The sequence below is a fragment of the Leptodactylus fuscus genome, chromosome 7 (assembly GCF_031893055.1).
Source record: "Leptodactylus fuscus isolate aLepFus1 chromosome 7, aLepFus1.hap2, whole genome shotgun sequence".
Taxonomy (NCBI): domain Eukaryota; kingdom Metazoa; phylum Chordata; class Amphibia; order Anura; family Leptodactylidae; genus Leptodactylus; species Leptodactylus fuscus.
The window spans coordinates 33,829,412-33,845,432 of NC_134271.1; the positions used below are offsets into that span (position 1 = coordinate 33,829,412).

Consider the following 16,021-nt stretch of genomic DNA (forward strand, 5'->3'; position numbering starts at 1 on the left):
TGACTGATACTATTGACGATCTGGAGAACCGTAATAGGCGGAACAATATCCGCGTCCGGGGCCTCCCGGAATCTGTGGACTCTAATCAGCTGGATGGTGTTCTACGTTCTGTGTTCAATTCGCTCTTGGATGTTCCCCTGGACTCTCCTTTGGAACTTGATCGTGCGCATAGATCGCTGGGCCCGCGCACGCCCGACTCTGATGTCCCCTGGGATGTTATTTGTCGGGTCCATCGTTACCAACTGAAAGAGGCAATCATGCGAAAGGCCAGGGACTCGGCCCAGATTCTTTACAAGGACTATCCTCTGACGCTCCTCCCGGACCTCTCACGGCTCACTCCGGCTAAACGTCGGGCCCTCAAGCCCCTGTTAGATGTCCTGACTCATCATCGTATTCCGTACTCGTGGGGCTTTCCGTTCCGTCTGCAGGTCCGCAGGGAAGGTCGACTCCTAACTCTCCATCGTCCGGACGAGATTCCTTCTTTTATGTTGGCTCTGGGCCTGCCTCCGGTGGATATCTCCAGCTGGCCTTCTTTCTTGGTTAATCCGCCGATACCTCCGCCTCCGAAGGCTCAACGTAAATCCCGCGCCTCCGGACGCTCTCGCACACCTGCCTGCTCCAGTGCCCCCGTAGTGCAGAGCCCTCCTCCTCCGTGATATGGGACTATGGACTTCTCTTTAATTTTTTATTTTTTTTTCTCCTCCCCCTGTTATTGTCAACACTGAAGAGCCTTAACCAGGAGGCTGACCTTTCATGCTAGTATTGGTGTCTCTTTGTGTACACCTGTATTATGACGTATTCTAGTGCACCCTTCTATTTTGTTCTATTGTTTCACTTTGTTTTTCTTATTTCTGTTTCTTTCTCTTGAGACCGGTTGGATTGGTTATGCTATTATAGATTGTTGTTGTTCTATTTGCCCGGCGTCCTCCGGGGAGGGGCGGCGCCGTTCTTAGAAGGCTCGTCTCCTACCGGGGGTCTCGCTCTGAAGTGTGGTGCGAGTGTGGTGTCTTTCTGTCACCTTTCCCCACTTTTTCTAGGGAGGTGTCACCTCTCCCACGTAGTGGTGGTTTGTTTGTATTGTTCAGTTTTGATTTCTTTTTTATTGTCTGTTCCCCCTGTCTTGTCTGGTCTCGTGTCTTCCTCTTGTTTTCCTTTGTCCTTTGTTCTAAGTGTTTGACGTCCTTGGTATGGCCTCTGTCAACCTGTGTTCTTTTAATGCAAGGGGTCTTAATACTCCCCAAAAACGCAATCAAATTTTATTCCATTTTCATAAATCTCGTTCTCATATTTTGATCCTTCAGGAGACCCATTTTCGGAAGGATCACATTCCTGACATCCGCAACAGGCATTACCCCACGTGGTTCCACAGCTCCAATCCGTCTTCTAAGTCCAAAGGGGTGTCTATTGCCCTGCATCGCTCGTTACAGCATGAGGTGTTGGATTCGGTTCTTGACCCCGAGGGCAGGTACGTCTTTTTGAAATTACGCATTGGTGGCACAACGGTTACGGTAGCGGGGTGCTATCTTCCCAATCAGCAGCAGATGATGTATTGTAGGTCTCTCCTGTGTAAATTGGCTGACTTTAGTGACGGGGTGGTCCTCTTAGGGGGAGACTTTAATTTTGTACTTGACTCGGCGCTTGACGCTTCTCCCCCTCGGGCGGTTTGCGCTCCAACTCAGCTTCATAAGTTTCGCTCCTCTCTTCACTCCCACCGCCTTGTGGATGTCTGGCGTCTTCTTCACCCGCAGGGCCACGATTTCACCTATCACTCTCCAGCCCACGGTTCATATGGTCGCCTAGATTTTTTTCTGGTTAGTCATCACGCTTTATCCTGGTCCCCGTCTGCGCAGATCGGCTCGGTTCTGTGGTCTGATCACGCTCCGGTCTTCCTCTCCCTAGCAATCCTGGGCCTTTTTTGGCGTCCCTTTAATTGGCGCCTCATGGATAATCTTCTCAAAGACGCGACATGCCGAAATGCAATCTCGGATACTATTCGTAATTTCGAGGCTGACCATGCGCAGGATCCGACTCCCCTCCCAGTGCGATGGGAGGCTCTTAAGTGCGTTCTCCATGGAGTTTTTATTCAGCATGGTTCGCGTCTCAAAAAAGAACGGTCAGCCAGGATAGCTTCCCGTCTTGCCCGCATTCGTTCTTTGGAACGTGAACACAAGCGGACTTTGGCATCTTCCACACTCAATGAACTTCTCAATGCACGGGAAGACCTCCGCTCTTTCCTGGATGAGATATCTATCCGCCAACGGGATCGACTGAAAAGACATTTCTACGAACATGCTGACAAATGTAGTCGCCTCCAGGCTAGGCGCCTTCACCCCCGACTCTCGACGACTTATATCCCATGCGTTCGGGACCGCACGACGCGTCTAGTTCATGACCCTCCTTCTATAGCGGGCGCCTTTCGCGAGTTCTTTCATGACCTATATAATTTGAAGGGGCATTATGCCGATCTAGACCCGGAGACTGCACTAAATAAAATAAGGGAATATGTGGCGTCTACTGCCCTCCCTACTCTAGATGCGGATGATAGGTCTGCCCTCGACTCTCCCTTTACTGAGGAGGAGTTAACGGAGGCTATTCAATCATCCCCTTTAGGCAAATCCCCGGGTCCGGACGGTTTTATCCCTCGTTTCTTTAAAACCTGCAAGACCCAGGTGGCCCCCCTTCTCCTTCGCGTGTTTAATAGCCTGGATGCGGAAACTCCTTTCACGAGCCAGTCCCTTTCTGCTTCAATTGCGGTTCTTCCTAAACCGGGTAAGGATCCCCAATGTTGTGCAAGCTATCGCCCTATCGCTCTCCTCAACATAGACATTAAGCTTTATGCGAAGCTCCTGGCGAATCGCCTTTCCCCTCTGATGCCTCGCTTGGTCCATACTGATCAGGTGGGGTTCATCCCAGGCCGTGAAGCCAGGGATAACATTTGCAAGACCATTTTGGTTACCGGTGCCGCGTGCTCCAGGGGTACTCCTTTGTGCCTTTTATCTATCGACGCCGAGAAGGCGTTCGACCGCGTCCATTGGGGCTTTCTGCGCGCTACCCTGGAACAAGTGAACGTTGGTTCTAGTTTCTTGTATAAGGTCCTATCCCTGTATGGCGACGCCTCGGCGTGGGTCCGTGTTAATGGCCTATTATCTGACCCCTTTCCTGTGCGTAATGGTACTAGACAGGGTTGTCCCCTATCTCCTTTACTTTATGCTCTTGTAATGGAACATTTGGCGGTCGCGCTTTGATCTCGCTCTGATATCTCGGGTCTTCCAATGGGCCGGTCTCAGGTTCGCCTAGCTCTTTACGCTGATTATTTATTGCTTTACGTTGCTCGGCCGCGTGACTCCTTTTCTGCGATCCTCGACGAGTTCCGACGATATAGTAATGCCTCTAATTTTAAGGTTAATCTTTCCAAGAGCGAGGCCCTTAACATTTCCCTTGCACAGTCGGAGGTTCTACAGCTAGCCGCTGACTACCCCTTTAAATGGCAGCCTAGCGCTATTAAGTATCTGGGTGTTCAGATCTCTGCTGACTCCTCTGCCTTGGTTGAGTTGAATTACCTCCCTCTGCTCGAGAGAACTGCACTCGATTTGTGGGCTTATGGGTCCCTGGGACTTTCTTGGTTCGGCCGCATTAATGCTTTGAAGATGGACGTCGTGCCCCGGTTCCTTTACCTTTTTCAGGCCCTCCCGATCCCTGTGTCTAGGCGCTTCTTTAAGACTCTCCAGTCGATGTTTGGCAGATTTGTTTGGGGCTCCTCACGCAGTAGGATTAAATTCCGGACCCTTTCCCGTCGCAAGACTAATGGGGGGGCGGGGCTTCCTGACCCTTTTTTATATTACCGCTCGGCGATTTTACTCCGTCTCTTTGACTGGCGTTTCCGGGCTTTGGATAAACAATGGGTCTCCATCGAGGCAGAGCTTCTCTCTGCCCATCTCGCCTCTCTTCCGTGGATCCCCTCTCACTTTCGGCCGGCCTTGACTCATGTCTCTCCTCTTTCTTCCCACTTCCTGTCCACCTGGGATTCTGTTCGCTTCTCCCTCTCCCTGGCTAATGTCCCGGGTCGCCTGACCCCCCTGTTTCGGAACGACATGTTTCCCCCCGGCCGCTCCGCTCATCGTTTTCTTTGTTGGTCTGCTTCTGATGATGTCCGTTTGGGGTCCGTCGCCGGGTCCTCTCCCCTACCTCCCCTTAATGTACTACAGGCATCCTCCCCCGACCTTCCATTATCTTGGCTAGAGTATAATCAACTCACTACGTTTCTTCGTCGGTTCTCTTTGCAACCCATCCTCTCCGCTGCCCCGACTGTTTTGGAGTCCGAATTTCTCCGCTCCGGAGTGCCGACTCGAGTTCTTTCCTCCCTCTACGACATTCTTTTAACAGCCTCTGCGCCCGGTCTCCCTCCCTTCACTAGGGCCTGGGATTCTGATTTGTGCTCCCGCTTATCTGCTGCTGATTGGGAACGTTCTTTCCTGCTGACTCACAAGCTGCCTTTGCCCTGTGGTGCACAGGAGAAAAACTATAAAATCCTGTCTCGTTGGTACCGTTGTCCGAGCCTCTTGCATCGCATCTTCCCCTCTGTGTCGGACGAGTGTTGGCGCTGTGGATCCGCTGTGGGATCTTTCCTCCATATTTGGTGGGACTGCGGAAAGATTCAGGAGTTTTGGTCTTCTGTCTTTTCCCTGTACTCTAAGGTTAGTGGTCGTTCTGTGTCCCCCTCCCCTCAACTGGCTCTTCTCTCTCTTATCCCTGGTAAGATTTCTAGGGTCAAAGGTGACCTGCTACGCCATTTCCTGACGGCTGCCAGAACGGTCATTCCACGCCATTGGCGCAGTCCGGTGGTTCCATCCTTGTTGGAATGGCTCCAGGAATTCCTTCTCATTAGGAGGATGGAAGCAATTGTAGCGGAGGATCTGGTGGATTCATCTAAATTCGAGACCCTCTGGCGGCCGTGGATCGCGTTTCAGGATTCGACTGAGTTCTCTTCACTTTTCCCTTAATCTTTCTTCTGGTGTTTCCCTTTTTGGAGTTCATAGCCGTTTTTCGTCTTCCTTCTCTTTCCTTTCTTACCCTGCTCTTCACTTCTATGTTGGCTGTTGTTTCCCTTTCCCCCCTTTTGTTTCCTGTCCTTGTGGTGTTTTGTTCTCCCCTAGTCTTGTGCTGTTTTGGCGTCGCTCTTGGGGCCATGCTGTGCCTGCTGATGCTCCTTTTGACTTGTTTTGACTTGCATACTGCTAGCACGTGTGCCTCTTGTTTAGCCCGTTCTGGGCTCTGTTTTGCTTTTGTCATTTTGCAATGCTTTGTGATTCTGTTTCTTTATTTTGGAAATTTCAATAAAATTCAGTTTACACTTAAAATCACATATGCCTGAGGACATGAAAGGTTCTCTTTAAGCACAAAGTACAGAAAGGGTAGCACTACAGCAGACTATGTAATTAAGCCGAGTCAGTACACAGGAGGTCACGAGGTAGCTGGAGAGAGAAGCAAATGTATAGTTAGGAGATCCACACAAGAGGTCATGGAATAGCCAAGCAGAGGTCAAGCAGGTGTAGTCAGGAAGCAAGCTGGTCATCCAGAAGAGGTCAGAAGGTATCCAAATTGAGAGGTCAAAGAGAGGTAGTCTGGATGGTAAGCCAAGGTCAAAAAATAGGAAAACATTGGAGGCACAGGAGGTTCAGGGTCAGGAGCAGGACAAAGCTCAGGAGAAGTTGTCCCCAGGTGAAACTGAATTACCAGTGGTGAACCAGAGCCAGAATAAGGCCTAAATAGCTTCTGGCCCACCGCTGTCCCCCCGACCCCGATTCTGGACCCTGGAAGGAGACCAAAGTCACAGCAGACTAATGAGGGGGTTCCGGCCCTCTTTCACAGGGGACGCAGACAGAGCAGGCAGGCAGCCTCCGCGCAGGACAGTGGAGGTTCCAGACCGGCCTAACAATACTACTGTACTAACCATGCTGCTGTAACACACTGAATTTTCCTATGGTGGGACTATTAAAGGATTATGTTATCTTATGTATATATAATATGGTCAGCACTACTATCGAAAACGTGTTTGCCATTGGAATATGTTTTTAGTGAGATGAAATAGATAGAGTTTTAATATGGAATTGGTGAATTGCATTTTGTTCTTCCTCCTGTGGATATACAATGCATACTATGAATAGTTTATACTGCCCTCAGGCATTGTGTGTAGAGGGGACAAAATGGTAAAATGTCTATACAAATGCCTGCACGTTTCTGGTGAGCTGTAACATGCCAACAATTACAGACGTGGTATTGGAACTATTCCTTGCTTTGCTATAATATTACTTTTCATATAACATCTCTGTATTCTGATCTTTCAGTAGACAGAACACTTTCCAGAAACCTGCATAAGTGCACTTTGGCCATAATGAAATGCTTGTTTCAAGAGTTAAAGCAGCATATGTAACATAAAATGGCTGAGAAAATTCTGAAATGTAGCAGAGATATAAAGAAAAAAAAAAAAAAAAGAAGCCTGTCACCGAAGGGTTACTTACTTTGAAGAGAAGAAATACTTCACACTCACTCCAATTATTTTCTCCCTTTCTACCAACCTCCATCTGGAATTCACACCTGCTATTCTCAATCTGTACAACAGCAAGACACATTTGGGTTGAAATATGTGCATTGCAACTCTTATCATTCTTTTCACTGTTCACAAAATTAAGAGAATTCCAGCTGTTAGCCTCATCAAAAGAAGTCCTCAAACCCAAGGCTACCTCATGTTACTCCTCACTGTGCCAAATTTTTTAGAACATTTTGATATGAATATCATTGTTTTATGGTAAGTCATATTTCATCCACTCTCAAGGGCCTTGGCAGATATGGTGCATGCATAGTTTAGTTAATAAACTAAGGATCACCCACAGCATATCGCTGACTGAGTTTCTCCAAACCCATCCAGGTGGCCTCTGGCTTCCTACCTTGTCTACATTGAATAAAGGGGTGTTTAGGACTATAGAAACAACGAAGCTCCCCAGCACTACTTCATACTCTTAATCCTTCTATCCCTTCTTGGTGCTGGCGTTGTCAGACCTCGTTGGGCACGGTTTACCATGTTTTATGGGATTGCCTTCTTATCAGTCCCTGTTGGGCTGAGGTGCAGCTCCTTACTGAGGATCTCTTTGTTCTGTTGGATCCCATGACTTACCTACTTAATTTACCTCCCAGGTATTTGGGCAAGAAGATGTCTCATTTGTTTCTCTACCTATGTACTACAGCGAAGACTCTTATTGCCCGCCATTGGAGAGATGCACTCCCCACCACAAGGTCTGAAGTGATTGCCCGAATGAAGGATATTCGCAGCGTTGAGTTCTTGACTGCCACATTGAACCACACAATTGAGGCTTTCAATTCTGTTTGGTCATCCTGGGACACCTACTGTATGTTGCGTGGTCTTTGATGGTGCACCAATCTTTCCTATACCCCTCTTCCCCTTTGTGTGTTGTGTCTTTCTCGGTTTTGGTCTTTTTCTTAGTTTTTTTTTTTTGTATTTTATGACTATCTTGTTGTTCCTACATCCATTACACCACATGTTGTGGTTATTTCTTTCTGTGTTGTAAAGCTTCATTGTTGACATTTTTTTTTAATAAAAATTATAGTTAAAGAAACAACCAAGCTCACTTAGCTATTCTTTTTTTGTAACTCCCATAGAAATGAACACAGGAGTTACATAAAACAGCATTACGGGTGGTGGTGATGGGGAAACTTTGCCTAGGTGGTATCCATCTTGAAATTTAAAATATACAGGTAGCATTGGTCCAAGCCACCTAACAGGGCCTGACTTCATCCTACGAAAAATGTCAATAACCTTGAGTTATTAGTTTAATATTTTTGCCAAAATCTGAATGCTCGGAAACAGTGTGATATATTGTTTACAAAGTGCTGATACTAATATGGCATATGGCATCACTAATAGACTAGTTAGCCAGCACTATTCTCCTCGTAGTCCCTTGTGACTGGTACCTTAAACAGCTTGATCTATCTCCATTTGAAATGCTAACATCCACCTCCCCCAGTGATTGCATTAACAGCATTCTGCACTTGGGCTGTTTTCACCATATATTACATGGACTTAGGCCTGGTTCACATTCGCGATAGTAATCGGTTTGGGGGAGTCCGCATGGGAACCCCCTGAACGACCACTGAAGGCATTGGCAAGAGGTGTGCAGTGAGAGCACACGGACTCCATAGACTATAATGGGGTCCATGTGCTTTTCGCGTGGTCTCCACACGAGTCATGCGGACAGGAAAGTAGATTGTGAACTACTTTTCTGTCCGTACGTTCTGTGCGGAGACTGTGTGGAAAGCAAACAGACCCCATTATAGTCTATGGAGTCCGTGTGCTCTCACTACACACCACTTGTCATTGCATTTGGTAGACCATTCAGGGGGGTCCCCATGCAGACTCCCCCGAACGGATTACCAACGCAGATGTGAACCAGGCCTTACCTGCATCCTGCACAGAACCATGGCTTCATCTCACACCAGGTAAATGTAATCTTTTTCATCAGTATGAGTTTTAATGATGGTATTGAAGTGTAAATTGACAAGAGACAATAATGTAACAATGACCAGAATACAGCACTGCCTCATCTTTAAAGGGGCTTGATCACTGGATTTTCACTGTTTTAGGTAAACATATGCCTGAAAAGGCTATTTAAGTCCTGCTAATCATTTTTTTTTGTAGATTGTGAGCCCCATATAGAGCTCACAATGTACATTTTTCCCTATCAGTATGTCTTTTTTGGAATATGGGATGGAAATCCAGGCAAACACGGGGAGAACATACAAACTCCTTGCAGATGGTTTTATGCCCTTGGTGGGATTTGAACACCAGGACTCCAGCGCTGCAAGGCTGCAGTGCTAACCACTGAGCCACCGTGTGGCCCCATGAGCCCTGCTAATCATTTGTCAAAAGACCCCCCCCCCACCGTTTTAATGAATTACCTTTTAAACTTATATGTAAATGAGCCCTTCCGTGCACCATGGGAGTTCCCATGCACCCCTCACATCATACTCTGTTCACGCCCTTTTCTGTGGTTATTCTATGTAAGTCCCTCCTCCTGCTTTTGATTCACTACCTCACAACTTTTTCTTCCCTTCTTCTGGAAAAGAACTTGTGATGACGTCACTACTGCTCTGGGATTGGCTTGTCCCTGTGATGACGTCACTACAAGGTCCTTTGTCGTCTTCTAAGTAGTGATCTATGCAGAGCTATGCAAGCTCCAACTTATTCCCTTCCCTCTGCAAGCCTGTAATGTGTCCAGGAAGACAGTGAATGCATGGGTGAGTTTCTTACAGCAGCTTGCCGAATAGAGTCTCCTGTAAGTGGGTGACATATTTCATTAGTGCATGTGCCCCCTTTTACTTGACCCTTCATTTCCAGTCATTTTATGGATAGTGTCAGGTGCTGATTTGGAGGAAGGTCTTTCCACACCCAAGGTTTGCCAGACGATAAAAACACCTTCTAATGTTTTTATAAAATGAAAGCTATGTTTGGTTGTTATGGGTGTTACATTGGCAGGCAAACAAAGCAAACATTTCTAGAACAGTCCTAAAAAGAATAAACTAGTCAAACAGCTGCGGAGAATCCAAAACGGTTCCAATGTCAATCCATGCTGCAAATAACAAGCCCTCACACATCTTGTTGGCAAAATGAATGGCTCTCAGAATGTGGAAACAAGAAATAAATACCTTTTTATGGCCGGGGCCCCACATTGTAATAACGGCTCGTTTTACAGTACCTGCAAAGTAGATGGGGTTCTGGTTAATCCCATCCACACATTGCAGAAAATATCTGCAGAGGAGATTCTGCCGTTTCAACAACCATTACGATTTTGTAATTCGCAGCTTGTCAATTATACGTACTGAACCAGTGACATTTTCCGTATAGGTTTATTAGAGGCAGAAAATCCACAGAGGAAAAAAACTTATTTATACAAAGTAGTAAGATAAAAAGCTATATTAGGTTGGTATCGGTAATCATAATGGTCTACGGTATTTATAATAGCAGCTATGTAGCTAATAAAGCTATAAAGTTACAGTTTTTACAGTTGCGATGTAGTCATGGAATCACAATGCATTATCCTGACAACGGGGGAGTGTATTGAATTCAGAAGCAGAGTTTAATGGTCTGTCAGCCTCAGGCTCAATGGTATTCAACCCTAACAAAATAAATGTACACACTTACTTGCTTTGAATCATTTAGTTTCCTTTATAGCAATACAAATAACATATTTTAATCAATTTCTGTTTTATGTATTATTATTATTATTATTATTATTATTATTATTATTATTCCAATCCCAATAGTAACAACAGAAATAATAATAATATTATTGTGACATCAACCTTCAGGGTATTATACAAATGTAACACAGAGGTATTTACAGTGAGAAGCTGATTATATTTGGTGGTCCCTCTAGTTAGGCTAAGTTCACTTCTGTGCCGGAGTCTCCACCACAGAAACCGACAAAAATCGGCAAATAGAAAAGTGATGGAGGTCTTTTGCTGCTTTCAGTATTATAAATGGTGGACATCTGTTTGCGTGTAACTGCTGTTTTAGCAATCCAGCTCTCCCTTGTTCGGGTTACCCTGTAGACCCAAATGACAGAGAGCCTGGCTCAGGTGTGAACCTAGTCTTGCAAATGTATTTTATTTTTCTAGTATAATCTATGTAAGTTGAAAATATTGTATAGTACGTTGAGACCACTTGTTGTCAAATGACATATCTATCTATCTATCTATCTATCTATCTATCTATCTATCTATCTATCTATCTACCTATGAAGGCAGGATATGGGGCCCATGGATGTAGGGGGGCCACAAGCTCCACTGTCAGCACTGTTCTCTTATGATGTTTGGCAGTCTAAATATCATAAATCCTTCACCCTGATTTACTGAGGTTTATGATGACCAGGCTGCCAGATATGCCTTCCCATACTGTGAGGAGATCATTAACCTTTCAATGTTAAACGTTGCAGTATATAGTCAAGTAAGGGAGGCTGTGGAGAAAAATGTACCTGAAAGGGCTAAAATATTCTGTCCCTCAGCTCGATTCAGCTCGACTAGTAAGAAGACAGAAAAAAAATCTATTCTCAAAATACTCTACATAAAAATATCAGGATAAAATTATAATTTTTCTAATCTACTCTATCATTATTTCTATAGCCACTGCCCTTCTGCACCCTGCTAGCGTATTGTTTTTTTTTTAAGAAGGAGGAGGCTCGATATTGACTTTTGCTATGGGGCCATGTGATTTCTTTACATGGCCTTGCTGGTGTCTAAAGGTCATACACAAAAAAGTATGGGTCCCCATGAGCAATGAATTGAGTACAAGCCAATAAATGCATGCACTTCAGTAATACAAGTATTTTATCAGTAAAATGTCCATACTGATTAAAGCCCATGTGCCTTGGATACAGACTATCTATGGTATTGTATATTAATTGTGATTCTAAGTTACAGTAGCCGTGGAAAGACCATTGCACAATATATTAAAATTTGAGGCCATTCTAACTTTAGGGACCCCCGTAGTTACAGTACAATATGTAGTCGAGACAAAGTTATGATAAATTATAAGCTTTTCTTATGATGTGGGAATGCATGGTTTTATTTTTGGAAAGACTATAAGGGGGCATTTACATGGAGGAAGTTGGCGCTGATTCTGGCATGATAACTCGCTGCACAATCAGCGCTGTAAAAAAGACTCCCATTGACTTCAATGGATTCCATTTTCCCTGTGGAAGCCATTGAAATCAATGGGGAAAAAAGCCTCCCATTGATTTCAATGGGTTCCGCATGAAAAACGGAACCCTTTGAAGTCAATGGGAGTCTTTTTTTCAGCGCTGATTCTGCCACGAGTTATCATGCCAGAATCAGCGCCAACTTACTCCGTGTAAATGTCCCCTAAGGTGAGAAGATGACAAGTCACAGCCAAAATAATGGGCATGGGGTATCTGCCCCTATGGGGTATCTGCATGACATTTTTGGAGGCAGATCATCATTAGAGATGAGCGAACAGTAAAATGTTCGAGGTTCGATATTCGTTTCGAGTAGCCCCTCAATATTCGACTACTCAAATCGAATATCGAACCCTATTATACTCTATGGGGGGAAAATGCTCGTTTCAGAGGTAGGCAACATTCGATCAAATTATACTTACCAAGTCCTCGAGTGAGGGTCGGGCTGGAACCTCCGAGAAGTCTTGTCCGTGCAGCGTCCCCGCGGCATCTTCCGGCTCTGAATTCACTCTGCCAGGCATCGGGCCTAGGCAGAGCTGACTGCGCATGCCCGCTGCGGGGAAGCTGCACGGAGAAGACTTCTAAAGGTAGGAGAAGAACCAGCGGTGATCGGCCGACTGTATAGCATTTGGCCAATCAATGCTGGTTCTGCATCGAACTTTTCCATTCGAATAGCGAGTGGTACCGTAGTATTCGATCGAATACCTACTCGATCGAATACTACTCGCTCATCTCTAATCATCATCTATTTTTGGCTTTATATGGAAGGATACATTTCTCCAGTTCCAGTACTTTTGCCAACAAGCGCTTTGACCACAGTTCATTCCGTTTAATATATTTTCCGTTTACAAGTAAAATAAAAATTAGATTTCCCTTCACTCCCACATAAATCACGGGTAGGATCAAAGCAAGATCTCGAATATAAATGTAACTTACAAGTTAGACAATTGATCAGTGCCGCATGAAGCAAACCTTCAAAGTGCAACCAATTCATTTAGACTATTCATAAGTGCAGTAATATATTTGGCATTGACTGATCTAAAATTGAAATAGAACACGGACATAATCCTCGTACGGATGGCAAAGTCAATAGTCAAAGCTATATATGCATATTCCCTCAAAGTAGTCACACTCTGTTTTATACACTGCTTTGTCTAGTGCTGCAATGTGATATTACGTTCTACATTTATATTGTTGTTGAAAGTTTGATTGCAATTTCTTGCTAATTTACACCCGTCACAATAGTGCTGCGAGTGGTAAATGTAAATCATAAAACTTTCCTTTCAATCACCGTTCATTGTTACTCTTTTCTGCCAATTACCGCACTGTTTTGTATGGACTTTTCTGCAAAGCAAAAATAATTCAGTCTCATTTATATTTAAAAGTCAATGACAATGATATTTCTGAGGAACTCGAGTTCCCCGGGGAATTTTTATGGGTATAATGAAGCAGAAAAATTAAAGTTGATTTGCAAAGAACTAAATTAGAGGAGAGTGCGGAGAAAAAATACTAAATTATTTAAAACATCAAAGTTACTAAAAACGTACTGATCTAATTCTCTTCCACTTAGAAAAGTATGTTATTGCATCATTTCACCAACTTTCCTACGCGTAAAGGAGATTGCACAATACGCTTTAGGCAGAACCTTCCTATTGATACATGTCTTTTCAGTGCATCATCTACTATTTTATCATTTCAATGAACCCGAAATTTAATCTCCTTCTTGAATATCTTGAATATAATTTTTGCTTTTTTTTAAAATCTAAATCGTTCCAGAAATTCAGCACTGATTTATTTCATTGTGTTTTTCTGATACTAATCTTTAGATACACAGCAGAGACATAAAGTTAAATGATATATTTCTGCCTGTCTATAACCAACTCTAGAGGGAGCTCTGGAACTATATATCAGAAAATAAAGCTTTCAAATATGCCTTTCATTTTAGTGATTGAACAGAGACTCTGAGTTATGATATTAGTGTTCTATGGCCCTATCATTCAGGAATGGAGATGAGCGAGTAGTACTCGATCAAGTAGGTATTTGATCGAATACTATGGTATTCGAAATACTCGTACTCGATTGAGTACCACTCGCTATTCGAATGGAAAAGTTTGATGCAGAACCAGCATTGATTGGCCGAATGCTATACAGTCGGCCAATCAACGCTGGTTCTTCTCCTACCTTTAGAAGTCTTCTCCGTGCAGCTTCCCCGCGGCATCTTCCGGCTCTGATTTCACTCTGCCAGGCATCAGGCCTGGGCAGAGCCGACTGCGCATGCTCGCTTGTAGTGCGGGCATGCGCAGTCGGCTCTGCCCAGGCCCGATGCCTGGCAGAGTGAATTCAGAGCCGGAAGACGCTGCGGGGACGCTGCATGGAGAAGACTTCTCGGAGGATCCAGCCCGACCCTCACTCGTGGACTTGGTAAGTGTAATTTGATCGAACGTTGCCTACCCCTGAAACGAACATTTCCCCCCCATAGGGTATAATAGGATTCGATATTCGATTTGAGTAGTCGAATATTGAGGGGCTACTCGAAACAAATATCGAGCCTTGAAAATTTTACTGTTCGCTCATCTCTATTCAGGAATGTTTTTATCATGTAAGTTTTAAGAAGGTGACATTTTGTGCAACCAGATTTCCCCTTTACTTTAAAAATATTCACCAATGTATCTTGCTAATTCCACTTCATAGATTATTTATATATACAGTTTTATCTTGAGCAGAGAAATATCAATGATCGAAATCAATGATCCTATGACGAGCGAGTAAAATATAAGAAAATCAATGTTTGAAGAACAAAACAAGAATTCTTTATTGATGCAGTTAAAGGCTTGGAATTGTGATTGCAAATGGAACTGTAGCTAGTGACCCAAGAGGATTAATGAACACGGTGAAATATATGTGTTCATATATTTCTTTTTATAAATGTGTGGTTTCCTAGATTTCACTTACATATCTTTTATAGTCTTCAACTCACTACCTGAACACAACAAACTCTCTCCCACTCAGGGGCGTACCTACCGTGAGTCCATCATTGAAGATGGTGGCTGATATCAGCGCTGGAGTGCGCTGGAGCCCAGGAGAGGTAAGTAATAGAGATGAGCGAGTAGTATTCGATCGAGTAGGTATTCGATAGGATACTATGGTATTCAAAATACTCGTACTTGTTCGAATACTACTCTATATTCGAAGTAAAGATTCGATTCAGAACCAGCGTTGATTGGCCGAATGCCAATGCCAATGCCGAATGCCGGAGTCTAAGATCGGACCACAGCAGTCTCCATTGTGGTCCGATCTTAGACTCCGCCTCCTCACAGACGAGCCTCCAGCAGAACCAGTGTTCTGCCAATCAACGCTGGTCAATGCATTCCTATGAGAAAAAGTCAGCTCCAGTCAGCTGACAGTGTGCAGTGGGTACCCCTGTTTATATCAAGCACATTAAAGGGATCATATCATTCACACACTATTTTTCCACAGTATTGTAAGCGGTCATTTTCTTGTGGCATGTAGGCATGCACAGTCTGCTCTGCCCAAGGCCTGAGGCCTAGAAGTTACAAGCCACCGCCGGAAGAAGAGGCTGAAGATGACGCTGCTGAAGAAGATGAAGGATGCCCCCAGTGCTGTCTGAGCACTGGGGCCCGCCCCCAGTGCTGCAAGAGAGATAATTTGTATACTGACAAGAACCGGGATTGTAGGCGAAAGGTGGCACGGAGAAGACAACGAAAGGTAGGAGACAAATAGACTTTCTTAAGGCTATTCCGACATGGTACCTAGAAAAAATTGTGTATGAATGATAGGATCCCTTTAAACCTCCTAGGTAGGCTACTTAGGGGAAGAGGACCAGGGGCAATTGCCCAGTTTGCACCCCCCTCCCCAATGCCAGCGCTCTAATTCATTTACTTTATTCATCCACATAGCTATGAATGGAGTATCAGAGGAAATTCACAATTGCAGGATGATTGTATAGCATACACTTCTATTACAGGCTTCTATGGTGTTAAAAAAAAATAAAAAATCAAATAATCCCCTTTCCCTGATATATATATATATATATATATATATATATATATATATATATATATATGTAAAAGTGCAACCAAAAGCAATGAACTTCGAAAATATTATTCCCATACAGTGAACACCATAGCATAAAAAAAAATAAAAAATCAATGAGCCAAAAAGAAGCTTTTTTCTTTGCTGTTTCTCTTCACATAAAAATATGGATTAAAAGCAAAGTAATCTGGCCCCGCACAAAA

The 16,021-nt window shown here is 44.2% G+C and overlaps 1 protein-coding gene across 1 annotated transcript in view; it reads left to right on the forward strand.

The window, feature by feature from the left end:
- The window catches only part of PC (pyruvate carboxylase), a 628,691-nt gene extending 613,328 nt beyond the window's left edge, over positions 1 to 15,363 (forward strand). Inside the window, exon 21 of the transcript XR_012717231.1 lies at positions 15,349 to 15,363. The gene's annotated coding sequence lies outside the window, so the exon portion shown is untranslated. The remainder of the gene's footprint in view (positions 1 to 15,348) is intronic.
- The last annotated feature ends 658 nt before the right edge of the window (positions 15,364 to 16,021 follow it).